Here is a 27859-nt window from a genome sequence, read left to right as displayed (position 1 = left end):
GGTGCTGGTCGGGCTGCCTCTTATAACCAGTGAATGGTCGGCCATGTGTCTAGAAACCAGGAGCCACGGAGCCAAGACCTGCTGAGGGTAGAGAGGGGCAGTCTGAAACTGCTGAAGCCAAACGCAGGATAGGGAGTGCTACAGTGAGGATAAGGGGGGTGGGGTAAGGACACAGGAGCCTGGGAGAGGCTGTCCCCGTGTTTCTCTTAGGGGAAGCCCTTCATGGGTTGTCATGAATTTCAGGCCATCATGGCTGTCTGGGAATTGAGTGTATTCTTTAGAGAGTTTCGGGAAGGGTGACCTGAAAGCAGTTGGGTGTAGTGGGAAGAGCACAGAGAGGAACCAGAGCTGAGCTCTGCCACAGTTTGGAGCTTCAGGACCTTGGACACATATAAAGTGTGCGTTGCATCTCTCTACATAACTTACCCAGTAGTCCTAGGGACACAGGGAGACTACTGTAAACACATAAAGTGACTTGAGAATGGACGTCTGTCTGAATTGCATGTATATGCTCTGATAAGGGCAAACCAAGAGAAGGTGGGAGTTTCTCGACCTTCTCTGAAGACAGGACTGCTGAAGCTGGACTTAACAATGTGATTGTAGCCTTGGCTTCGACTACCATTCATTTGCCAATGACTCAAAGAAATCCAGAAACTGTTCAGATTTCTCTCCTGAGATTCCAACCCATAGTTCTTACTCTATATAGAACAGCTCCACTTAGGCATCCCATACAGGCTTCCGGCAACTCCCCAAAGGAAGCTCCTCCACATCTCTCTGAAACCTGCTCCTTCAGCAGCATTCTAGCTCAGGAGCTGGCATCCCCATCCATACTTCCCAGAAATTTGGGAACCATCCTTGACTGCTTCCTACCTCATTCCTCATGGTCAATCAATGTAAGGAGCTCTTCAATCTACTTCTCTCTAGCTCTAATGGTGTGACCCTGAACTAGACCCTCCCATCTCTGACCTGGATGACTACAATTACCACCTATTGGTTACCCTGCTTCTGGTCTTGTCCCCCATCCTGTGTCTCATATTCCAAATCACCAAATAGATCTTTCCAAAATACATGCACACAGAATGATTATTATCCTAGAACATAGTATGATCATCTTATGTCATGCTTAAATCCCTTTGATGGTTTCCCATTTTTCTTAGGATAAAGTGCTAACTCTTGACCATGGTATGCAAGGTTAGCACCCGCTCATATCTCCAGCCACCTCTGGTCTCAGCACTACAGCCAAACTACATCTCTTTCAGTTCCCCAAACACAATCCACACTCCACCTCCACCCCTTTGCACATAGTTTCTCCATCTGCTAAATATATACCCCCCGTGATGGTCAATTTTATGTGTCACCTTTAAACATCCCTTCCGGCTAAGGGATGCCCAGATAACTGGTAAAACAGTACTTCTGGGTATACTTGTGAGAGTGTTTCTGGAAGAAATGATCTATTGAATCAGCAGAGTGAGTAAAGATCTCCCTTCTCCAATTCATTGAGTGTCCGAATAGAACAAAAAAGTGAAGGAAGGATGAATTTGCTGTCTGCTTGAGTTGGGACTATACCTTTGGCTCCCCTGGTTCTCAAGCCTTTGGACTCAGAATGAATTATACCACCAGCTTTCCTGGTTCTCCATAACTTTATTCTTGGCCTCCATAATTATGTGAGCCAATTCTTATTTTATATATAAATTATATATTTAAAAAATATATAATTCTTATAACAAATATACATATATTCTGTTTCTCTTGTGAGCCCTGACTAATCTATTCCCACTAACTCCTATTCATCCTTTGGACCTCAGCTTAGATGGCACTTTATCCAGGAAGGTTTCACTGACTTTCCAAGACTGAGTTAGATACCTCCCTATTCTCCCTATTGCATTTCCACAGCACCTTGTCCCACTTTCATATTAACTCCTATTCTAATGCACATGTTACAGTTCCTTGTTGTTGACTTAGCTGCTTTTCCCATCAGGCTGCAAACTTCATGAAAGTTAGCATGTATTCTATTCTGTTTACATTTTTATCCCTTGAACCTAGATCATAACCAGCCAGGCACACAGTATGTGCTCAATAAATTCTTATTTTTCTGACTGAAGTGAACAGACTACCAAAAGCATGAGTCACCTTTTAGCACAAACATTAAGAATACTACCACGAGGGAACCCTGGGTGGTGCAGCGGTTTAGCGCCTGCCTTTGGCCCAGGGCGCGATCCTGGAGACCCGGGATCGAATCCCACGTCGGGCTCCCGGTGCGTGGAGCCTGCTTCTCCCTCTGCCTGAGTCTCTGCCTCTCTCTCTCTCTCTCTCTCTGTGACTATCATAAATAAATAAAAATTAAAAAAAAAAAAGAATACTACCACGAAAGACTATGCTTGCTAAGGAAAATATTTCAGTCAGACATACAAGTCAGACTGTGCTCTCACAGTACCAAGAACTGACTATTAATGCCTTGGCAATTTGCTAACTTCCCTGCTTCCTAGAAGTCCACATAATTTGGATTTTTTTTTTTTAAAAGCTGTGAACCAAAATAAATCCCTGTATTTGAGAACTTCCTGAGTGGCTTCAAACCCTTGTTTTAAGTCCTCTGTGTTTTGTTGTTTCCATACCCTCCACTCATCAATGGCCCTGAAGTTGAAATCTCCCCCTGGTGACAATGTCAGAAAAAGAGCTGTCATTAGAAGTGTATCTGTGTTTGGTGTCAAGGGGCAGGAGAAGCGTGAAGCTTTTACTTTTAATTTTTAATCAGTGTTTTGACCTCCCTTTTACCTGACGTTTCCAAACTCTGGGCAATTGGTTAAGCTATCTCAGTTATTGTGTTCCTCCACTCATATCTTATTTCAAACATAGGTAAATAATAGATTCAAAATGCTTTGCATCCTCCCTGGTGTGAGACTATAGGAAGTGCAAAGACCTGGATTCAAGTCTTAACTCCACATTTATAAGCTTGTGACCTTGGACCAACTATCTAACCTCTCTGAACTTTATCTTTCTCCTCTGGAAAACAAGAATGATGCCAGTCTCGCTCCTTACTCTCTGCCTTGAGTGTGGGAAGCACTGCATAAACGCTAATGTCCTTCCCAAACAGTTCTGCTATTAATTATAACCATGACCATACACTGGTCCCTATGGAATCTCTGTGGACTGAAATAATTTTCTATGATAATAAATCTCTACTGTTAGCAGGAGCACTTGCCAGTCTGTCTCAATATCCATACTCACCCAAGAAGCTAAAGCTTTTAAGCCCCCTATTAAGTGATAAGATTTTTTGCTTTTTTCCTTCCGAAGTAGTACTCACATGCTCTACTCCTTCTTGTGGTTGTGGAGAGGGGAAAACCTCATCCCACATAGCAAACCGAATCACTGACTTCTCTCAGTATTTAAACACTGGGTCCAGAATTCAGCTGGACCACCATCAGTGGAGACAAAATCATGCAAGAAAGAGCGGATGCAACGCCTCAGGATGGAGAGTCAAAAAAAATTCTAGGGGCAGTGAAATGTAAGAAGCCTGGGGCATGGCCATTTTAGCTTAGCAGTTGGACACCTTATAGATTTAGATTCCCAAATACTGATTCCTAACCTTTGCCTAGCATCTATATGCTACAGAGATCTCTCATAAATCATATCTCCTTTCATCCCTACAACCATCCTAACAGGTTGGCAAATATTGCTCTACCTGTTTTTCAGAAGAAGAAACTAAGGAGAGTGTGCTTAGATCATGCATACTTAAAATGCAGCTGGTACTTAACCTGAGGATTCTGATTCCAAGATCAGAACTCTTTCTACCATACTCTGCTCCCCTCTTGCACAGCTGGAGATGAGGGACCAGTCTCAGAGGAAGCATATATTCAGGAACCTCTTCATAGTGCCATAGAGGAAAAGGCACCAGACTGGGAATGAAAAAGACCTAAGCCACATTCCCAACTATTAACTCTTGAGATGTCAATTTCCTTCCTTCTACAAAAAACAGGTAGCAATAAATGACATTCCAGGTTCCCTCCTATGTTTCTATTTCTTGAATGTGTATCTTTGGTTACTTTAAGGTATAACCCAAATACCTATGATACAGAAGAAATGCTTTTTAAAAAAATGGAGTACATCACAAGTTCAATATGGTATCTTGGACCCAATATGACCACTATGGCTGAATTTAAAAGTTGGGATCTTCTTTCACAACTTCTTGGAAATAGGCTGCATGAAATTTCAGTTAATCTTTCCACATTTCAATTTCCGCATATGAATGAGAGAACAACATTACCTTCAGTATAGGAAAAGGGAATTTTCAATTCCTTCCTTCTTGTCATCTTACCTCTTCTTAGCCTCCTGACCCCAACCCAAGGGAAGAGGACTTGCTAATTTGAGTGGTTGGAGTCTGGAACCAGGGCAGGGTTGTTCTCTTTCTTTGTTATTTTATGCAGCTGGGTAGGCATGTGGACTCAGCCCTCTTTCTTCCTCTTTGCCTCCTCTCTGTAAATGCCCAGAGAGATTAGTCAAATTACTAGTCATATTATTTTTCTCTGTCATTTTGTATCTTTACCCCAGACATCCTTCTAGAGGGTACTAAGATCCCAAAATTTAGATTCAGGAAGGAGTAAGAGGTTCTGTTAGGCTTCAAGGTCTAAGCCATGTGCTTCTATTCATTTTAAATCAATACCTGTAATGGGCATTATTGGTTGATGGCTTGATTAATAAAAAGCAATACTTTCTTATTTGATTCATGTTCTCTGCCTATCTCTTTCTAGAGAACTGTGGTAGCCAGTCTCCATGACAGTCCTCAGTGAGCTCCTACTTCTTTTATAGTTCCCTCTCACCTTGTACCAAGGTTGATCTATGTGACCAATAGAATATGGCATAAGTGATGGTATGTAACTTTTGAACTAGTTATAAAGAACCCCCTGGCTTCTGTCTTGGTTGCTCTCTCTCTCTCTCTCGGATCATTTGCTCTGTGGAAAGCCGCTACCATGTCTTGAGAAGCCCTATGAAGAGGCCTCTGTGATTCCTTCTTAGGACTTACTCCTCTTCTTTTTCTGCCCCCATGACCCATGGCAAGTAGCATCCATTATATTTCATTAGCTTTATTTGAATGCTTATCTGAATTTCCCTGGCTCCTTGAAGCCAGGGATGGACATTTCTTCCTTGTATCTGAATCCTTAGTGCCTAACACAGTACCGGGCATATGGTAGGCTCTCAATAAATGTTTTTTGAATAAAGAATGGAAGGAAATTTAGTTTATAGCAATACCTAATATTTTATTTATTTTTCCTTTTGTTCAAGTGTCCATTTTTTTAAAAAGATTTATTTATTTTCTTTAGAGAGAGAGAGAGAGCATGAGCAGGGGGTGGAGCAGAGGGAGAGGGAGAGAATCTCAAGCAGAATCCCCACTGAGTGCAGACCCTGACCCAGAGTCCTTGATTCCAGGACCGCAAGATCATGACCTGAGCTGAAACCAAGAGTCAGACACTAAACCAACTGAACCATCTAGAATGCCCCAAGTATCAATTTTTTTTAACAATTTTATTGATATATAATTTCTATATAAAGAAGTGCACATATTTAAGGTGTGCATTTTGGTGAGTTTGGACCTATGTAAACACACATGATACCATCATCACAGTCAAGGTCCTAGACACATCCAACACACCTCCCAAAGCCTTCTTCTGTCCCTTTGTGGTTGTTGTTGTTTTGTTTGTTTTTATGATAAGAACACTTATCATGATATCTACCCTCCTAACAGATTTTGAAGTGCATAATGCCATAAATACAGTAGATCCCTAGAATTGATTCATCTAGTATAACTGAGACTTTATACCCATTGAAAAACAACTCATTTCCCCCTCCCTCTGGCCCCTGCAAACCACTATTATATTCTCTGCTTCTATGAATTTGACTACTTTAGAGACATTATATAAGTGGAATCACACAGTATTTGTCCTTCTGTGATTGGCTTATTTTGCTTAGCATCAGGTCCTCCAGGTCCAACCATGTTGTCACAAAGGCCAGAATTTCCTTCTCCATTAGGCTGAATAACATTTTTATTTATCTCATCATATCACATTTTATTTTATTATTATTGTTTTTTGAGAGGGGAGGGCAGAGGTATCGGGAGAGTGAGAATCTCAAACAGGCTCCATGCTCAGCACAGAGCCCAACACGGGGCTCGATCTCACAACCCTGAGATCATAACCTGAACCAAAATCAAGAGTCAGACATTTAACCAACTAAGCCACCCAGATTCCCCTAACATTCATATTTTAATTCAAAAGTGTAAAGTTTGAATGTTTTTCAGTAAAAGTCAAATGTAGCAATCCATACTGGATTTTGTAGACATTAAAGATCACTGAAGAAGTCTGTGGGTGCAAGTAAAAGACAAGAAATCTCCTGAACTTAAATAAGGGTTTCCACTCTGTCTCCAAATTTGGCCTCATGCTTTTAGTTCTAGTCTGTATCCTAGAGTTAATCCCTTCTTCACAATAGAGAACTTTATTGTTTCCCTTCTTTATCCATAAGCCTAATTAAATTATATCCAATGTTAATCAAATTATACTTACTAAGCTAAATATTTTGGCTGCCAAGATGTATTAATTCCAAGTCCCTTGCTGTTGCCACTTGGGTCTGTTTTTACTTAATTATATAGTCTCCTGAGATTGACAGATGTTAATTCTAAAGACTGAGTAGACCTCTAAGAAGTGAGAAGATGGAGGGGAAACCACAGGGGCCAGTCCAACATTTTGTTTGTCTCCTAAATCTAGATTCTCAGAATTGAGCTAACATTGAGCCAAAGGCCCAAGAAATCTCCTCCTATATTTCTGTGTACTCCTTCCCCTTCCCCCAAAGACAAAGCAGTCTTCTCAAGTCAATCAGTTGATTTACATGTGGATACCATAAAGTTAAAAATCTTTAATTCAGAAAAGTGCCAAATTTATTTTAGAGATGGATTAAGAATAAAAACAGGAAGGAAGAGATATAAATAAACATTATATTCATGATGAATCTAAGAAAATTCTGAAAACAGTGAAACCTCTATATGAAAATTTAGGTATGTATGTGTACATATAATATACTATTTCTTTGGTATATGGTAAAGTGTTCTCTTATCTTCCTGGGAGATCTCCTAGAGAGCCATTTTGTCAGAGCATTTCCAGAGCACAGTTCCATTTATCCAGTTTTTGAGGATTAGTGTCAGGGGTAACTTTATGTAATACATATTGGCTACAATACAAGGCTTCTCTACATAAGTCAAATATCTAAATTATGATCCAGTAAGACAAATAGTACCTTCTGTTCCTTACATGCCAGCATCTGTATATGTGGAGTGCCATATTACTTTAGTAATGAGAGATTCAATCCTTTTCAAAGTCTTCACCTTCTTCCTCTTCCTAGATGATTCTGGGATTTAGATGTGCAACAAACAAAAAGAGGAGAAGAAAAACACTCCTTTTTGGGAGCCACAAAAGACCAGCTTCCCTTTTTTTGAGCACTGCAGAACACACATAAGATGGGACACTGTCTCTAAAGAGCTCTGACATATTTATCAGCCATGATGTTTTCTCTGTTTTTTTTTTTTTAAATTTATTTTTTTTTTAATTTTTATTTATTTATGATAGTCACAGAGAGAGAGAGAGGCAGAGACATAGGCAGAGGGAGAAGCAGGCTCCATGCAGGGAGCCCGACGTGGGATTCGATCCCGGGTCTCCAGGATCGCGCCCTGGGCCAAAGGCAGGCGCCAAACCGCTGCGCCACCCAGGGATCCCGATGTTTTCTCTGTTAAAAGAGAACAGCCACAGAGCCATTGTTGCTGCCAAAAAAGTGCTGTTTGAATCCTTTTTCACTTCCTCTTTGCAAGGATGACTTGGGCTTCCTTAAATCATCACCAGAAGACAAGATCTCTGTTGCTTTGGGGCAGACAGGCCAATGGATTGACTTTGTCACCTCCATGTGGTAAGAGGTATCTGATGTTGACCATGCAGCAATTGGTTAAAATGATAATCATCTAAGATAAAGTGCATGAATAATGTTTATACTTTCTTGGAACTGGGAGTTAGCTTCCTTGGGCCCTTTCCCCCTCCCCCCAGCTTCAAAACAGAAATTGCTAAATATTCAATTTGGTGTTTGCCTAAGAGTGGCTAAACAAGTCACCTAGTAAGGTTCTTGTCCTTATTTCCGGGAAAGTAGCCTATTATTCAGTTTGGTTCTAACAAAAACAAATCTACTGAAACCAGTAAGAGAGAGGGGACTTATCAACAGAGGTCAACTAGAATCAATACTGACTCTGAAAATAGAGTTTTCTATAAAAGCTACAGAGTAATTGAAAGGCATAAAGAGATCTGGGTCCCAAAGGAGACCTAAAGACTCCACATGCCTGGCTGGTCTCCAGATATCAGAGAATAAAACAAAATTTGTAGAGTATTGGGAAAAGCTTCTTCTTTCGAAGCATAGCTTGGGAGAAAGGTGGTCAGGGATATATAAGGGATCTTAGGGGGATCAGATGCTTTTCTGTTCTTGTGCTCTAAAAGTGGTGCATTCTCAACCATATTTTTAAAGTCACAGTTGTTAAGGTGATCATGAAGGATGTTAGACATCAAGTTGCACAGTTTCACCCCTAGGCTTGCTTCCTAACATTAGAATCTGATGAGAACTCTGTAACTTCTTCCTCCAATCTCCAGAGGCCCCAATGCCAGAGCCAGACACAGTGAAAAAATAACTCTATTCAAAGCCTTTCTATGGAACGTGGAAACTATCTACTTTGCTCCTTGGTCACAGAGTATCTCAACTCTACTAGCCATCCCTCCTCCACTTGTAGAAAGGTGACTAGTTTAGGATGGTGGACTGAGCCAAAATGACTACTTCTCCTTCCTCCCAAATCCCAGCAAACTAAGACACATAAAATAAGACTAAGTCCTAGGCATTCCCTAGAAAATGCTGGCTGAGTAGAAATGGAAGAGTTTCTGGGTGGTAGCAGACTAACAAAAATACCAGATTGCTCAGAAACATAACTGAAGAAGGGGGCTGCTGGATGGGAAATAGCCTATAAGCTTCCTCAGGACAAATGATCATCAGCCTTAGTCATGACTGTGTTGTCTCTCCTTTGTATAGCTCCTGGCACAGAGCAGGTATTCAACAGTGACTTAAATACGACTATATGGTTTTAAGATAATAGTAAGTTCAAGGTCAGCAGGCGAGGATAGAAGTCTATTGTGGGATGCTTAGCTGGAACTTGCCCCCCACCCCAAGGTGCACAGAGAAGAGCTAGTTATGGTGCATGCCCCAGGCCCTTGAGTAAAGGACCAGCCATAGGGACTCATAAGGGACTCCTTAGTTAAGGAAAGGCAACTTGGACCAGATGTGAAATCTCCTGATGTGTTCCAAGTGAGATGGGGGGGTAACTTTCCCTACTTGCTTATTTGAGAAGTGCCATCAACGTGCTGGCCTATCCCCCCTTCCCATTAACCTTAGAGCACAGCACATTGGCCACCATCAGTCGTCACATTTGGAGGGCAGGCCTAGCAAGGGATATTGGAAGGTAACCTCGACAATTGCCCAGAAAATGAAACTAGTTATCAATACTGATCAATTTGTATATGAAAATGAAAAACCCAGAATCACCAGATTTTTGGACCAAACCTGAGGCCTAAAAACTGAATCAGTGACAAACTAACCTCTGAGGAAAGAGCAAATGCAGGAAGCCTAAGACAACTGTGAAAATATTTTATTAAGTATCTGAGATACAATGGATACTGCAACGTAAAATAAGAGTAAGCTACCATAGGAAAAGTAGCCATCAGAGAAAAATAGAGACATCTAAACAATTAAAAATTTGATTAATAAATCATAAAACTGAATGCCAGGGATTAATTACAGAATGGTTACTGAAAAGAGAACTCATGATTTGGAAGATCAAATCAAGATATTTCCCCCAGAATATAAAGCAAAAAGTCAGAGAAAGAAATTATGAGGAAAACAAAATACAGAAAATCCCAAAGGGGGGGGAAATAAAACCTGTTTAATAGGAATTTAAGACATCATAGACAGGATGATAGGAAGCCATTAATAGAAAAATATTCACCCAGGCTAAATAAATACTCAAGTTCTTAAGGTTAAATTAAAAAAAAAAAAAAAAACACAACAACAACAATTCTGGTCCTGCTGTGTCAGCAAGAATACTGAAAGGAGAGGCACACAGCTATACTCCACCAATATTTCTGAATGCAAACATAAAAGAGAAAATCCTTAGCATTCAATGGTGGGAAAGGGTGGAAATACTTTCCTATAAGGACACAGGGTTAGATTGGTAATAAACATTCCATTTTTACTATTGAATACTGGACAACAATGGAATGCCTACACACTTTAAAGAAATAGGATTTTGAATCTACCAGCTATGTTGGCTTTTAAGTGAGTAGGCAAAGTAAAGACATTTCACATGTGCAAGGATTCAGAATACATACCAGAATGGAAGTAAAAAGCTTTCTGGAGCTTTTCAGTTACAACTAAATTAAAGTCATTTCTCCAGTTGAAACACCATTAGCTGCTAGATATATAGAATTACTTTCCCTCCACTCAGAAGGCTTTACAGTATATACATGATTGAAAGAACAAGAAAGGCTATAAGTGGTGTGATTTAAACTTAAATGAACTTTAACGGGCATATATTTCATGAACAAAAATGACTTCTAGATAGATAGATAGATGGATAAATGAATAAATAACTATTTCATATAAGAAGGCTTAAAAATAAATAGGAAGATTTGTATCAAGTTTGCTTGTATATAATAGGAAAACTCAAAGCAACAGTGGCTTGAACAAAAGGAGTTGTTTCTTACATAAAATAAGCCTAATAGATAGTTCAGGACTGGTATAAGAGGAACAGTGTTCTTCTGTTCTGTTGTCTCCTAACTTTCTGTTCTGTCATCTTGAGGCCTGAATGACCTTCTTCAAGTCATCAGATAGTGCAAAAGAGCTGCTAGAATTCCACCCATCATTTCCATATTCCAGAGAGTAGCAAGGGCAAGTGGACACTCACAACTGAGGTAACATCTTTTAAGGAGAACCCTCAGATCCCATTCAATACTTCACTTACATCTCATTAGCCAGATCTTTGTCCCATGCTCATACTTAGAGCAAGAGAAGCTGGAAATTTAGCCTTTTATTCTTTATGGCAATGTAGGTTGAGCTGAAAATCAGAGTTCTGTTTCAAAGGAGGAAGGAGAGAGAGGATGGATAATGGGAGGCCACTAGCAATACCTGCGTAGAATACCACTTTCTTGGCTAGGAAGATTCAGTACTGTAAAATGCAAATATCTTCAGGTAAATCAACAAATTCAGTGCGATACTAATGACTTTTTTTCCCTTCTAATTTAAAAAACTGATACAGCAATGCACAGATCTTAATTGTTACAGTTCAATGAATTCTGACAAATGCCTATGACAGTAAAAACAACAGGCCTGGGCTACTGGGTGGCTCAGTCGGTTAAGCACTATCAGTGGGGGTCTAGATGGAGGAAGCAAGACTTGGTTTTCTCTGCCATACCTGTCTGGAATAGAACTCTAGCAACATGGGGCTGAGGAGGATTTTTGAAAAGCTGGCAGTCTGCCGCCTTCCAAGGGTGAAGCCAGAGCCCCAGACTGGAAGCTCACGGAAGGGGGCCTCCCATCTTAGTGGCACATGTCCACCGTAAAGCTTCCATGAGCAGGTCTGGGGAGAGATGGGGTAATGAAGCTGTGGTGGCTCAAGTGCCACAGACTCTTGCTGTTCTTGCCAAGATTTAGTAGATTTTCTTGAATAAATATTTCTCTATTTGCTGTATGCTTTTTGCCCTTGGGACAATTCCCAGAGACTTGGAATGATGTATTTAAAAAGGTATTTTCTTAAGTTAAATTGTTTTCCTGGAGAGAAGGTCTAGGAATTCCTGCCTCCACCCCCACCCCATTCATCATTGCTGGTGAACAACCTTCCGTTATTCTTTCTACAGTCTCATACATATGATGGCTCTTTTGAAGATATTTTGCTTTATCCTCAGTTTTTAGCCATTTAACAATAATGTGCCTTGATAATGGATTTCTTTCTGTTTTTTTCTGCTTGGGGTTTACTGGGCTTCTTAGAAAAATTTCAGCCAAAATTTCCTTAAATATTCTTTGCCCCATTAATTCTCTCCTCTCTTTCTAAGGTTAGTGGGGTTTTTTATTCAATTTTTTCTCCTTCTGTTTGGTGATTTTTGTTGACTTTTCTCCAAGTTCCCTGATCTTTTCTTCTGTGATATTCACACTATTAATCCCATCCAATAATTTTTCAGTATTGTATTTTATTATTTCAGATATTGTACTTTTCAGTTTTATGATTTCCATACGGTTCCTCCCTTTTTAGCATTTCATATCTTTCTTAAATCTCCATGTGTTCACAAATTATATCCATTTTTTTTCCTGTAAATTCTTTAACATATTTATAATAGTAACTTTAAAATCTTTTTATGCTAATTCCAACAATTCTGTTGTCTGTGGGTCTCCTTTTGTTTTCTGGGGGTTTTGGAAATCTATTTATTATGGGGCATATTTTTCTGCTTCTTTGTATGTCTGGTAGTTTTTATTGTATACTGGACATTGTAAATGATACATTGTGGGAACTCTAAATTCTGTTATCTTCCTCTGGTGAATATTGGGTTTTGTTCCAGGAAGCAGCTAAATGTCCTGTGGGTAATCTTAATCCTTTGCAGGTTTGTTTCTAGGTTTTATTAAATGAATTATACTTTATTTTTTGCCCTTAGTCCTAGGATATAGCTCATAGTTCTAGGATGCGGTCTCGAAGCATGATGCTTCTGGCATATTCTAGGAATGCAAGAGACATTTCTCTAGCCCCTCTAATTTGGTAGGCTTTAACTTCAAACTTAGTCTCCCCAGCACCAGGCAGCTGATGATATCTCTGCTCAGTTCTTTCAACAGTCCAGCTCTTCTTTTCTACTATGCTCCTCGGAGTCTTGCCCTGAGGATTTGCAGTTGAAGAGTCAGCCAAGGTTCTGAGAAGATTTTGTACATAGATCTGGGGGCTCCCCCACTATTATTCCTAACCTTCTGGGATTTCCCTTCCCCCTTTAATTTACTATTGCTCTGGCATCCTTGTACTCAGTCCTCTAACTCTTTAGTCCAGTAAGTCTGTGTCCTACAGACTGCTCCATGTCTGTGGGGCAGGGAGGGGGGGAAGCCAGTTAAATGTGGACTGTATCTCCTCTACTTTATGTCTGTTTGCAGTCCTTCTCTAGTGCCTTGAAGTAGATTGATAAGCAGAGTTTATAATTATTATCAGTGAGAGGTTTGGTCTGATCCAAACCACTGTGCCAATACTTGAAACTGGAAACCTTTATAATCTTTCAAACATAAAATAGATCATGCCATATATTCTATAAGACTTTTAAAATAGAATAACATATTTCAGATATTGTTAGGTGCCAATATATATTAACTGACCTTATTTTGCGTGACATATGGTGCTCTAAGTATTCAACTATAAGGCCATATAACAAGAATAAACTTAAATGAAACTATGAGTTATGAGTTAGACCTCTTTCAATGTTCTTTGAAAGACACTAAATTACTTTCTTTTGAATGCTACTCTTTATGAAGAATGAACCACAAGAGCTCAATGCAGGTCTTCAACATTATGAATTTAAACAATCCTCTACTGATGTGCATTTTGGTCATTTTCTAGCTTTCTCTATTACAAGCAATGATGTAATAAACATCTTTATACATTAATTTTTTGGTCTTTCCTACAGAGTCACTATCTTAGGAGTGGAATTGATAAATCAAAGTAAATTCACATTTAAAATTTTAACATATAATTACCAATTGTTCTCTAATAAAGGCTATATCAATATATACTCTCCAACAGTATATGAGAATGCTTGTTTCTTTATGACTTTTTAAAAACATTGGACATTATTAATCTTTTAAATCTCTCCCATAATATTAACTATGCATATGGCACTTCACAAAAGGGGAAGTATCTAGCCCTCTTTTTCTGTTCTCAATCTTGATTCTGAGCTATTGCCTCATCCAATTTTCCAACATCAGTTCTCAGTCTTGCCTTTCCTTTGAATAGGACAATCAGTGCTAGCTTCTGGGCTACCCTCAAAAACAAATTGGATCTTCCAGACGTGCTTCCTCTGAATGCCTGTAAAACATCATTCCCAGTCCAACCTGGTCCAGAGCTTTATTCCCCAATGCTGCTCCACCATGAATATTCACAATTGACCTCATTCCCTTCACAGTCCCTCATTTACTTTCACAATTTACTTCATGCCTCAAAATTTAAAATAGCTTTGTCTTTGTGAACTAAGGTCACTGCGATTTCATTTTAACCCGCAACAGTTTTGCCAACTTTGTCAGTAAGAAATGCTTTAATATGCCTTCAAAATTACTGCTGTAGCTTCCTTGTCCTCCTTACCTTTAAAAATTAATCATTAAGAGAGCAAATTACATACTGGGGCATTTTCTCAGTAAAATACATGTAAAGGAAGAGTACAAAGCCCTTTAAAATTAGAAAACTAAACAATCACATTTTCCTGTACTTTCTCTGGATTCCCACTAACTGACATAAAGGTACATCTTAAAAAGATATAAACTCAAGAGAAACAGAGAATTGGAGGGGAAATGATAGCTAGAAAACATAAGTTAAAAAAACAGGAGGAAAGATAACCTACCTAACAGACCCAGGAAAGCTAATTCCTAAGTAAGCAAGCTAAAAAGTAGCCCATTTTCCTATATAGAAGCCAAAAGTATCAAGAATTACAAGCAATAGGAGTTTGTAATTTGCGGATAAAGGGGAGGACAGAAATTTAAGGGCTAGACACACCCCTCTCCCAAGCAAAAATTCTTTTCATTACTTTGTGCAGCCAGGTGACTCCCTCTCTTTCTACCTCAGCAAAAAATGGGGTTTATACCCTGGAGAGAGTAAAATAGGTCTCTGAGATGGGGGACACATGGCACAGTTGAGGAATGTAACAATTTTGAAAATAGAAGTGTTAAAAATACTAAATATTAAGACCCTCCCCTATAGCTCCTAGCCCTCTTCCATCACTTGGTTCCCATAATACTGTGCAGGATATAAGACAGTTCTCCAAAAAGCCATCTGACAAGCCAAAGGAAAGATCTAAAGATACTGACACTAGGGTTATCCATTTAAGCAGCCCAGTCTGATCTCTCAACATGTGATCTGTGGTCCGCTCACAATGTCATTAAGCTTTTTAGTGCCCCAATTTTAAATGTAAATGAATACCCAAGGATCACCACACATTTGAAGGAAGCCTCAAATGTGAAAAACAGAGATTTAAAACAAAAATACCAAATAAATTTGAAGAAAACAAATTAAATAATAAGATGGAAACTTATCAGAGAACTAAAAAGATATATTTAAAATATGAAGTAGTAGAATGATGTTTTAAAAGGTACACTCATAAAACAAAAGAAGTCTTAGAAATGTAAAAATATAGCATAAACTAAAAATCCAATTAAAAAGTTGTAAAAAAAATTTGAGTACCTGTGGCTCAGTTGGTTGAGCATCAGACTCTCGATTTCGGGTTTAGGTCATGATCTCAGGGCTGCAAGACAGAGTCCTGCCTCGAGATTCTCCCGCTCTTCCTTTACCCTCCCCCCAGCACTCTTTCACTCTCTCTCTAAAAAGTAAAAAAAAAAAAAAATTTAATTTAAAAAATAAAATAAAAATTTTGGAAGAAAAATTTGACAAAAATTTCTAAAGGATAACAAAATGACAGAAAATAGGAGGGAAGAAATCAGAACATTTAAGAACAAAATCAGGAAGTTCAATATCCAAATAATGTACATCATAGAAAGAGGAAAAAATACTAAGAAAATGGAGGAAATCAAATCACTAAAGAAATAGTTCAAGAAAAATTCTTAGAACTGAATGCTACTGTCAAATAAAAAGAGCCCATCAAGTGTCCAGCAAAATGAATAAGGTTTATTAGTCAAAATACATCATTTCCTTAAATTGAAGAATACTGGGTCAAAGAGAAAATTCTAAAAGCTTTTAGAGAGTAAAATACTGGTTAGATTCTGACAAAATAATCAGAATGGCTTTGATCATTCAATAGCAAACATGGAAACTAGAAAAGTTCTGCAGAAAAAAAGTGAATGTTATAGAATTATATCAATTGAAAGTAGCAAAAATTAAAATAAAAAAAATAGCAATAATTAAATAATATAAGGCCTTTTCAGATAGGCAAGTTCTGAAACAATATACTCACTATGTAATGTTCTCAGGATGCAACTGGAGGACCTATTCCACAAAAATACGGGAGTGAAACAAGAAAGAAAACGATAAACGATCTATGACAAAAGGAACCTAACACAAGAGAGACATGAAAGAAATCCCCTACATATTATTAAAGGGAAATGTCAGGATAACAGCCATGCTACAGGTCTAAAGAACAACTAATCTAGATTAGAGCAAGTCAGAAGACTCAGAGAAAGCTGGGATGATGAAATTGATAGAATGCCTAATGCATATGAATATCTGAGAAGAGCTGAAGCTCCTGAGGGTGAGTTTAAGGATGAATTGGTGATAAATACATAGAAAATAAGACAAATAACTCCAGGTAAAACCAAAAGTTCCCTAAGGAAAATGAAACATATTTTAACATTTATATTATCATGTTAATACTAATCCAATCAAAATTATGCTATAAACATTGGGAGACTGAAAGATAGGAAGTGTGTATATGGGAGAGAGGTAGTATTGGAAGGTAAGATGTCTTCACAGTGACTCCACAGTGAGAAGCCAGTAGATAATGCCCAAAGCTTGAAAAATCAGTGGCTGGCAATTCCACTCTTAGGTATGAACCTAACAGAAATAAAAACATGTCCACACAAAAACCTGTATACAGATGTTTGTAACAGCTTTTTTCACAATTGCCAAAAAATAGAAATAACCCAAACATCCATCAAATATTGAATGGATAAATAAAAAATGATATATCCTTACAATGGAATATCACTCAACTACAAAAAGGAATAAATATGCTACAACATGAATGACCTCTGAAAACATTACTCTAAGTGAAAGAAGCCAGACACAAAGACCACATATTGCATGATTCCATTATATGAAATGTGCACAATAGGCAAATCCATAGAGAAATGGATTAGTGGTTTTTGAGACTAGGGGCAGAGGGAATAGGGAGTGACTGTTAATGTGTTCAGTGCTTCTTTTCAGGTATTGAAAATGTTCTAAAATTACATAGTGATGATGGTGGCATAACTCTGTGAATATACTAAAAAATCAATGAATTGCATAATTATTTAAAAGGGTGAATTTCATGGTACATGAATTATATCTCAATATAATTGCCATAAAAAAAATCAAGGGGTAGCAGCTATTAGGAGATATGGTAAATCTATAATGAAATGCTAAATAAATTGAAGTAGTTATCCTGGTGGACTTTTAAATGAGGGAAGTGGATGGTCAAGAGATGTTCTTTGTACTCAGTTGCATAAGATTATTTGACTATTTATAGAATCACATTACTTCAATGAAAGTAAAAATGAAATAACAAGTGACTGAAAAGCAGGTGGAAAGTTCTGGAGTTCCTGCCAACACCCTATGCTGGCAGCATTGATTGTGGCTTTTGTAAAGTTTGGGCCATTGAATTGGCCTCAATATGACACCCCTTCAGTGTAGCAGCTCCTCCACTGATGTCCTGATATGTTCATTTAATTTGGTGACAATGGTGATGAGCTGCATTGAACAAGGTGCTATTCATGTCTTGTCACCATAACCCCCTCCAATGCACTTGCATAGCACCTGACACATTGGCTTAAATATTTATTTTGAATTAGTGAAAAAATAAAACAACACTCTTAGGCTAAGTCCTATACAAACTAAAGGCAAATGAAATAATATTATATGATATCACCTCTTAGAATATTGGGGACCTGGATGTAGAGCCTGGCACAGTATATCCTACCTGAGTATGGTGAAGGGCCAGGGCAGAGGAAATGGCACCTCATTACCAGTGCTGTAGAACTAGCACTTTGAATTTATAGTAATGTTTCCAGGCCACAAGCTGTTGTGTCTCATGTCAACTTCTTTCTCCTCATTTCTATAGTCACTGACCAGCATTTGTAAAAAAATCTTTGATAGCCTTTACCCTGTCATCTTTGGCTATTGTTCATAGAATAAAGGGGCATTACTGAGAGGTGGCATCTTGGAGAGAAAAACTTGAAAGCAAAATAAATGGTCCAACTGAGCCATCAAAATGGAAGGCTAACTTATGAGGGAACTCCAGGACCAGGCCTGAGGTAAGTGAGGCAGAGAGTAGGCAATCAGAGCATCCTCACAGGAACCTTCTGCCCTCCAGGTGAGAGTGGGCCTCCTTCCAGTATGCTCCCATAGCTCACTGATCTTTTCCTTCTTATCATTTGTTGTAACTTTTCACTAGATTGTAAGCTCCATGAGGAGAGGATGTATGCTTGTTTAGTTCACTATCCTATCCCTCCCCAGTGCTTGGCATGTCATAGGTACTACAAAACAGAGCTTGTTGAATGAATGAATGAGTGAATGAATGAAAGAACCAAGTAAGAGCAGGAAAGTTTGAGGTGGCATGTGAGATGTAGAGCCTGAAGAAGAGGAAACTGTGGTGCCTTGATGTGGGACGCCAACAGCCTGGACATGGGAGGGAAGAGGTTCTTAGAGATGCCAACTATGCCTGGAGACTGGAGAGGTAAAGACGCATACACATGGGTTTGTGCCTGAAGCACTCACCATGAGTCTTGAATACTGGGGCCATTACTGCCTGAGCAAGCCCTGCACTGCAAGGGAGGCCACCGTGCTTGGAGATCTGTTTAGTTCACGGTGAATGGGACCAGGAAGGGAATGCCTCAGATGGTTACATGGAGCCCAAACTTTAGATTGACCAATATCAAACTTCACATAACCTTTGCTGGAATTAACAAATTTAGATGATAGGTCATTTCTCAATCCTGTGGGGATTCAAGCAAATAAGCTGTTTGGAAGGCCCGATGCAGTCACAGCTATAAGGGTCAAGAGGATTAGTCCTCAGAAGGTAGAGTAGATGAATGACATTTCACTTTGGATGGAGTTTTGGAGTCTACCTCCTAGAGGCAGAAGGAAGGCTTTGGGGTGAGAACAGAGAGCAAAGAGGTTCTTTAGTGAAGTCAAGGAGGAACTCAGATTTCATTCAGCTAGATCAAGTCAGAATACTCCCCAGTACACTCAGTTACTAAGACAACTCCTTAGTACTGTCCCCATAATTGTGGGAGAAAGAAAATTTAAACCATTTATCTAAAAGCAGGGTTGCCAGGAATGTAATGTGGAATCCCCATGCTCAGAGAACGGGAACAGGCCCCTTCTTGCTGAGAAGCTGGCTTTTCCTACATTTTTTCATGCAAAAGGCTATCAGGAGAAGGTTATGAATAGAGTACTTTTCCTTCAGCCAATGACACAAATGCTCTATTCACACTCAAGCCGTGCCCTGCCTGCAGACTGTCTCAGCTAGGATTATCTTGGCTTTTGATGAAATCCCATGAGTGGTAACTGCAACCTCACTTTGCTGCTACATCACGTGATTTGATGGCTGTCGCAGCGGGAGCTGTTAAAGCACACCTATTTCATGAACATTGCTCACTTAATCTCTGTAATAAGGAGGGGAGAAGGGTGCTGACACTAAAGATTCAGCAGGTGGGCTGGAAACATTTTAGTATGAGGCTGACCTGGCCATTCTGAAGCCTCAGCTGTACCCCAGGGGTTTATTAAAAAAAATAACTCAGATGGGCCTGAGTTCAAAGTTTTGGTACTGCTATCTATTTTAGTGAATGACCTTGGCCGGGTTAGGTAATTGCTTGGAGCACCAGGTTTCTGACCTGTAAAATAAGGGAAGTAAGGCTAAAATCCTGGCTCTCAAGGTTGTCAGAGGATGAAGTGACACACAACACTTGGGACCACCTTCCCTGTGTCTAGTTCATCATAGAAGCTCTGTCAGCACACTGCTTCCTCTCCTTTGTCTCCCCTTCCACACTCTGGGCTCAATGTATGTGAATGTGGTGTTCCTGCAGAATGTGTCCATTGAGCCAGAGCAAGAATTTAGTTAATTGGATATGTTCTAGCATTGCCTTAAGCAAAGACCAGGACACAGCTTCTGTGCAACCTGTAATGAGGTAGGGATAAGGGGCACATCACCCTGGTCACCTGTTCCAGAGAGTTCTTTCTGTGCTCAGGACTGCAGCAGGACCCCTCACCAGGGCCTGGGATGCTCTGCTTCAGTATCTGTACTGCCCTTGGGAACTGCTCAGCATCCAGGATGTGAAGTGTAGAAACGTTGTGACCCCGCATTTGTTGATTTTATTTTTTAAGATTATTTATTCATGAGAGAGAGAGAGAGAGAGAGAGAGGCACAGGCACAGGCAGAGGGAGAAGCAGGCTCCATGCAGGGAGCCTGACATGGGACTCGATCCCGGATCGTCAGGATCACGCCCTGGGCTGAAGACGGCGCTAAACCACTGAGCCACCCAGGCCACCCTGATTCTTTATTTCCACAAATACTGGAAACCTAAGTAAGTACAAGATAGATACCATTTGTTGGCCATCGAATATTTCTATAACATTTATTCTATGCCTGACACTGCTCTAAGCACTTCACAAATCCGTTCTCAGTGACTCCTCATGTCAGTGCTGTGAGGTTGGTACTATATTATCCCTATTTCAGGGGTGATGAAACTAAAGCAGAGAAATCACAGAACTTGCCCAAGGAACATGTACACGGGACTTTTTTACTCAGTGACGGTAACATTTTCAGTGCCTCATTGTTTGTCTAGTGGTGACAGGTAAGCATACATTCATTTGTTCACATTTTCATTCATTCACTAAGACTCATGAATCATGAAGTTTGTGCCAGACTTTGCATTAGGATAGGTGGAGTCACAAGATGCAGGTCTGCCCTCAGGGAGCTGACAATCCAAGGAGGCAAATGCCAAGTAAGCCTCACTTTTATCCTAGGACTTTTCATCCAGCAAAGAGATAGCAGACGTAGGTCAAGAATGCTTGGGTTTATCTTGCCAGTGGAACAGACTTCTTCCTTATATAAAAGAAATGATCTATATGGAATGCTAAGCATGGGATGTGGCCCTTGCCCTTATAAGGTCCATACTAAGGAGTCCATCACTTGCACTTGTTTAAACCTTCATAGTTCAGAGGAGAGTAGGGCGTCCGGATAATGCTCCCGTCAAAAACCCAACAGGTGTAAAAAGGACCCAGTATTTCCCAAACTTCATATGCGTATCACCGACGAAGAATCTTTTGTATGAGGTGTTGGGTATTTATTTCTATGTGTACTGTAAAACATATAAACATCGACCCATTATTTCAAACATACTATTGCTGAAAGATTTTTTTTTTTAAGTAAGTTAAGTCAAAGAAAAAATATTAAACCAATAATGACGGGATGCCTGGGTGGCTCAGCCGTTGAGCATCTGCCTTCGACCCAGGGTGAGATCCTGGAGTCCCGGGATCAAGTCTCACATCTGGCTCCCTGCATGGAGCCTGCTTCTCCCTCTGTCTATGTCTCTGCCTCTCTATCTGGGTCTCTTGTGAATAAATAAATGAAATATTTTAAAAATAAAAAAATAAACTAATAATGGCACAGGTGGTAATTTGATACTAAAAATTATCAAAGTGGCCTCAAATGACCACAGTTTGGGAAACATACAGGGATTCTCATTGGGGACATCACTGGCAATTGGGGCAAGGCAGCTGTTCATTGTGTAGGGTGACCTCCCACACTGCTGAATGCTTACTATGTGCAGCCCCCACTCACAAAAAGGCAAGAGTACCCCCCAAACATGGGACGAGCCCCTCAAAATGCCCCCAAACACTTCCAAATGCCACATGGTAAAGGGCTGGTGTGTGTGTGTGTGTGTGTGTGTGTGTGTGTGGTACCACCCCCCAGTGGGAACTACTTCTAAAGACTTGCTGGAGGCTCCATTAGAAACAAAACAAGAGAGGGAAAAAAACAGCTATTTTCAGATATTTCTAAAATATAAGAGGAGGAGAAGAAAAAGTCAAGTTCAATTTCCAAGTGGCTTACAGTGAGAGGCACCAGAGTAAGCAAATGAGAACCTGAGCGGGAAGACAGCAAACACATGGGAAGCCCTGGCAAGAGTGGGGACAGACAATGAAGGCCTGGGGCTGTCGACAGAGCCTTCTGGCTTGGGGCTGCTGTTATGGGGCAAGGGCAGTTCCTTCCTGCTTGTCTGACAGGTACCACCTGGCATCTGACAATGACCAGAGAAAGTGCCCACTGCCTGCTGGAGAACAGGCAGTACAACCTATCGAGGAGGCAGCAAGCCAGGAAGGCATCTTGCAAGAACACTGGGATCATCCGATTACAAAATGTGACAGGCTTATCAATCAGCAAGGCAGGAAAAGAAGGTCCCAGAGAACCACAAATCTCTTTCCAAGTGACCATAAAGTGCTGTGAACAGTGAGGATGAATAGTAAGAGGGTGAGAATAAATTATTGTTGTTTGTACACCACCCAAGATACTGTCCCTGCCCTTTACAAATCTTGGTTATTTTTACTCTTGGCAGCTTTGAGCCAACGGTTTTCTCAGCACACTCCATGTTTGGGTGTTGTCTGCCTCAATGTACCTGGAGAATAAATCTTCCCAAAGATGGTAACAGGTGGTATTGTGGAAAAAAAGCTTCCAATGTCAAATAAGTTTGGGAAATACTGCCCATTTCCATCTTGGAGATTCACAATGTGTGTTGGCACCTTAACAGACGTTTTAAGAAAATTTCTTCCATTCCCTTGGTGACCAAAAAGGAGAAATCCAAACTCTTTGCCTGGTTTTAATAGTTCGCTGACTTGCCCCGCTTTACCCAATTGATGAAATCTTCCTGGGAGGCAGCCTTATCACAACTGCTCCTAGTCTCTGTCTTATCTAGCCTCACCTCTGGGCCTTCTCTCACATTCCTCCTTCCTCTAGAAAAACCCCTCCCTAGCCTTTCCAGCTCCTCCAGACTCTGTCAAGCCCTAGTTCAAGATTCATGTTCCATCTACTGTGCCCTACAGAAGACTTTCTTTTTACTAGAATTGTCCGAGAGTTGTATCTGTACAAGGTGGTGTCATGTCATTGTGATTACTACCATGTTGCTTTGGGATTATTGTCTGGGTGTGTGATATATACAGTGTGTAAGCAGTTTTACTTCTTTCCAACTTCTCATGGGAAGCCTGTTACTGTTTTATGAATTATAAGGGCCTTATAGAAAAAAAAAAAACAAGTCTTGATACATATCCTGGTGGATGTGCCAATAGCTGGCTTTGTTCCCTTCTAAAACTACTTAGACTTTCTCTGTCTCCATGAATTAGCAACCATTGTGTAATGGTTGAAAATATGTATTCACACTTTCTATATTTAATTGCTCTCACATTCCCCAAATTAAATGAAATGTCTACTACAGTAGAGGCTATCTAAAACTGTCTAATGTTGGGAGTATTCAAAGTCAGAGTTAAGAATGTCCTCCTGGAAATGGAATTTGACCGTTTACCTACATGAATCTTTTTATTTATTTATATTTCTATTATATTCCCTACCTTCCTCACCAGCCCCCCAAGCCCCTGTCTTTCCCATAGTCTTTCTCATATCAGTTAATAGTGATTATCACATATCTCATATCAGTTAATAGTGATTCCATCCTATTTTTTTTCTTTTAACATCACATCCAGTCCATCAGCAAATCCACTTGGCTCTACCTTCAAAATATACTCAGAACCTGACCACCACTACCCTTCTGCATGTCACAGGTTGTGTCCCTCTGGAGGCTGATTCTGAGATGGAGCTAAGTGGGCCGGAAGGTTACTAGGGAGTGTCCCTGGGATCAACAATGCCTGACGAAGGGAAGCAAACAGGCTTGGGTGGAAGGAAAAGTTAGGCTGTGACCTGGTCACAGCGAAGGCCTTCACTGATTCCACATGGAGTTCTGAGCTGGAACAACCCTTGGGGATTGTCTTGAACTGAGGTGAGGGGCCAGGCATTTCTACCCCTTACTGACAGGCCACTGGATGCAGGCTGCCCTGGGAAGGGGGAATGCCATTGGGCACCATGGCTGTCTTCAGAGCAGGCAATTCTAAGAGGGCTGACAGCCATAGGCCATGAGCTGGAGACCTCCCAGCTGCTGGAGGAATAGATCTTTCATTCCTGAAGGGGAGCCCAGCAGCATATCACACATTCACTACACTTCACCATGACCATCTTGATCTGAGCTCCCATCTTCTCAAGAATGCAGTTGTCAGTAACCCTGCAGTAACCCTCAGCCCTCTTAAAATGTTACCTAGAGTGATCCTTTGAAAAATAGACAATATTATGCCTCTACCAAAAGCCAACCGGTGGCTTCCCATGTCAACCTACGTGAAAGCCAATGTGATTACAATGGCCTATCAGACTGTCTATTCTCGGCTTCCCACGACTCTCTGGCCTCCGCCCCTACTATATGCCCTCTTGCCCACTGCACTCAAGCCACTCTGACCTCCTTGCTATTTCTTGAAAACATCTGGCAAGTGCCCATCTCAGGCCTTCACATTATGCTTTTCTCTCCACCTAAAAGGTTCCCTCAGGCCTCAGCATGGCTCCCTCCCTCACTTCCTCAGGCTTTTACTCCTGCCATCTTCTTATGGAAACCTCTGACCAACCTTTTTAAAAACCGTACTGCTCCTTCCTCTGGCTCTCACTGTACCTTTGTGCATTCTTTTTCTCCATAGTAAGGAGTTCCATGAGGGGGAAGTTTTGGACTGGTACATTAACTGCTGTATGCTCAGCATCTCTATACATGCCTGGCATATAGCAGGTGCTAAAAAAAATATATGTTGAATGAATTTTTGTTAAGTCACAGAGTTGCCATGATTGGTGCAATTGAAAATTGCTCCATGGGTTCTGTGTGTCTCTAGCAAAATCATAATAGCTTTGTTTCCTTTTTTTTTTTTTTTTTTGTTAAAAATTTTTTTTTGCTTTGGTCATGTAGGCCATTCATTTTCCTTTACCCAAATTAAATAAGGAGATAGCTTAAGTGTCTTTTATAGAACAGGCAGTCAAGATGCCAGAATTTTGATTTTACCTCATCCCCAAACCTTACAAAAACAATTTTTTCTTCCAAATTTGCTTTAGGCTCTTAAAAAGATATGACTTCTGACAACTTTGAACTTTGTCTGAACTTTGTGCTCTCTGAAAGCAGTGATGGTTGAGAAATCCCCCCACCCTTTTGGGTTCCAAAAAATAGCTAACCACCACAAAGGACAACTCAGCCTTCCCAAATTCTGAGATAAGATCCACCTCTACCCTTCCTCATGATTCCCATAAGACTTGTGGATGACCCCCTATTTACTTGCCTCTATAAAACTCAGGCCTCCTTCTTTTTCTTTGAGATATTTCTCCTTAATAAATGTTCACTCTATTGCAATAGCCAGAATAAAATTATACCCACAACTGACCGTCCTATTTTGCTTTCACACTATCATAAAGAGAGGACTTGTGTTGGGAGGGTTTATTTTTAGCTTCAAAGATAGTGTTTGTTGGAAAATCAGCAGCTGACAATAGTAAGTGACAAAAGAACTCTTGACAATAGAAAACAGACAACCAAAGGGTCCACTCCCTCAGCAGAAAGCCAGCATGGAGTTCAGTTTCAGAGCAGGGATAATTACTTCTTCCAGAGGCTGGCAGAAACTTGATTCAAGCAGATGGCTGGACAAAAAGATACTGTCGGAAATAATTTCCCAGTATATAAAGTAGATGAGACTCTATATAATTTCACACTGATATCAATTATTCCCAATATACTGGACACAAAAGTCTCAGTCCTCTTCTGTCTAGGATCCCTGGTTCTAAAGAGATGGGGTGGAGACAGAAAGCTCTTAGAACCTAGAGATTGTCATACATTGCATGTCTGCAAGCTCTCACCTTCCCAAGAGGTGGGTCCATGATAACCACCTGCCTGCCTTCCCATAGGGCAGAAGATCTGTGACCTGCTATATAAAGATCAGGGTTTAGACAAATGGTTTCACCTTTCTTCCAATAACATGGTTAGCCCTTCATACCAGGAATTACATGCTAGTGAAATCCACAGAAACATTTAGCTTCATTCTGTTAAACACAAGTCTTCTAAATACTCTACAAAACCAAAATGTGACTAATTAGGCCTAGATGCTGATGAAGTCTGATGCCAGGGACCCTACAGACTTCAGGTTCTTGGGGTGAGTGAACTCGATTCAGATGTAGTGGGACTCTCCTAAAAATTAAATGCCAAGTGTTGTGTGCGTGGGTGTATACATGTGCATTTTTTAAAAGAATGATGCCACAAAGAAGCCTTCATTCTTCCTGCAGATTCCACAGCCTTCTCACATTCTTAAAGGGATCTATACCCCCTAAATGAGTAAGAACCACCACCTATCACAGATACTCTGAGCCTTCAAAGAACTATTCCCTAGACAGCTGCCCCTCATTCTTGGCCATGACAGCCAGAGGCACTAAGTTCACAATGAGTCTATGAATGGACTTACTTACTTCATTTGTAGGCACTCAGTCTTTTCCTGGGATCAGCAATGAGCTGGTAAGTCATGCCAAAGACTGTGGTATCAGCAAAGTCCTGATGAAATAATCTCCTAGAAACTGACAAGGAGTCGGTCATGTGGCACCAAAAGAAAGAATAATTATTTGATCTAATCCATTTGATATTGTCTCAGTTTGTGCTGCTATAACAAAAAAGCACAGACTGGGTAGCTTATAAACAACAAAACCTTACTGCTCACAATTCTGGAAGCTGGGAAGTTCAAGAGCAAGGCACCAGCATGGTCATGTTCTAGAATCTCTTCTGATTCAAAGTTGGGGTATCCTCGCTTAGAGGAAAGAGCTGGGAATCTCTGTGGGGTCTCTTCATGAAGGCTCCACCTCGGCGACCCAAGCACCTCCGAAAGCTCCACCTCCTGAGACAATCAACTTTGGGTGTTAAAATTTCAATGTACAAATGGGGGCAAATATTTTCCACAAATATTCTCCATTAGGAATGTAACCTGACACTAAAAACAGCACTGGCCAGAGACAGAATGTGAAAATGAAATGAAGACATATAAATATTATCAAGACGTTGGGTCTATTTTTTTCTTCTTAAGTGCTCAAACCTGGATTTCATGGCCTATGTTTTGAATTAATACTAGCTTTCAGAATTATTGCCATATATTTTGCATAATTTTAACAAACAAGGCTTAACTGGCTCAATGAACTGTGTCTTTGTGATACTTTAATTTTCCTACAAAAACAGTAAATGCCAACAAGATAGACATCCCTGTTCTTCTAAGCTCTGTTTATGATTCTTAGAAGTAAACAGGCAGTTATTATATTAAAAACATTCCCTGTATGCCAGCAACATCTAATTTTAATCTGTGGGCCTTTCAGAGGAAGAACTAAGGGGTAGGAATGGTACAAAGAACCCCCAAATACACCTTCAGATCTCTAAAATCTGAAGCCCGATCCAATTCCACTGTGGATAAACCATATTTCTCAATGTCTTGTTGTCTCAATGTACAGAATTGGTTAATACTGGCCACTTAGTCTATAAATAAGATTCCCTTTGCTTCTAAATTGCTTTGAGACAGCACCATGGAAGCATCTTGTAGACTCATGGCAAGAAGTGCTATTTGTCAAACTGGATATCAAATAAAGTGGAATTCTGGTGTCCATAAGCATTAGTGTCCCACAAAGGGACCAACTTACTAAAACTTGGGAAGAAAAAATAAATAAATAAAAGTTGGGCAGAATGCACAAAAGCCCAGTTGAAGTGCCACCTCCTC

At 40.1% G+C, this 27859-nt stretch overlaps 1 long non-coding RNA gene across 1 annotated transcript; it reads right to left on the bottom strand.

The window, feature by feature from the left end:
- On the bottom strand, positions 1-27859 carry LOC111098902. The gene is made up of 5 exons (XR_005369970.1): positions 27783-27859; positions 26822-26995; positions 26577-26674; positions 4313-4470; positions 1-81 (listed from the first exon to the last, which is right to left on the bottom strand). It is a non-coding gene; the product is annotated as an uncharacterized LOC111098902 (long non-coding RNA).

Source organism: Canis lupus, chromosome 15 (assembly GCF_011100685.1).
Source record: "Canis lupus familiaris isolate Mischka breed German Shepherd chromosome 15, alternate assembly UU_Cfam_GSD_1.0, whole genome shotgun sequence".
Lineage (NCBI taxonomy): Eukaryota > Metazoa > Chordata > Mammalia > Carnivora > Canidae > Canis > Canis lupus.
Note: the sequence above shows the minus strand (reverse complement) of the source record. Positions and strands in the feature narration are given on the sequence as shown.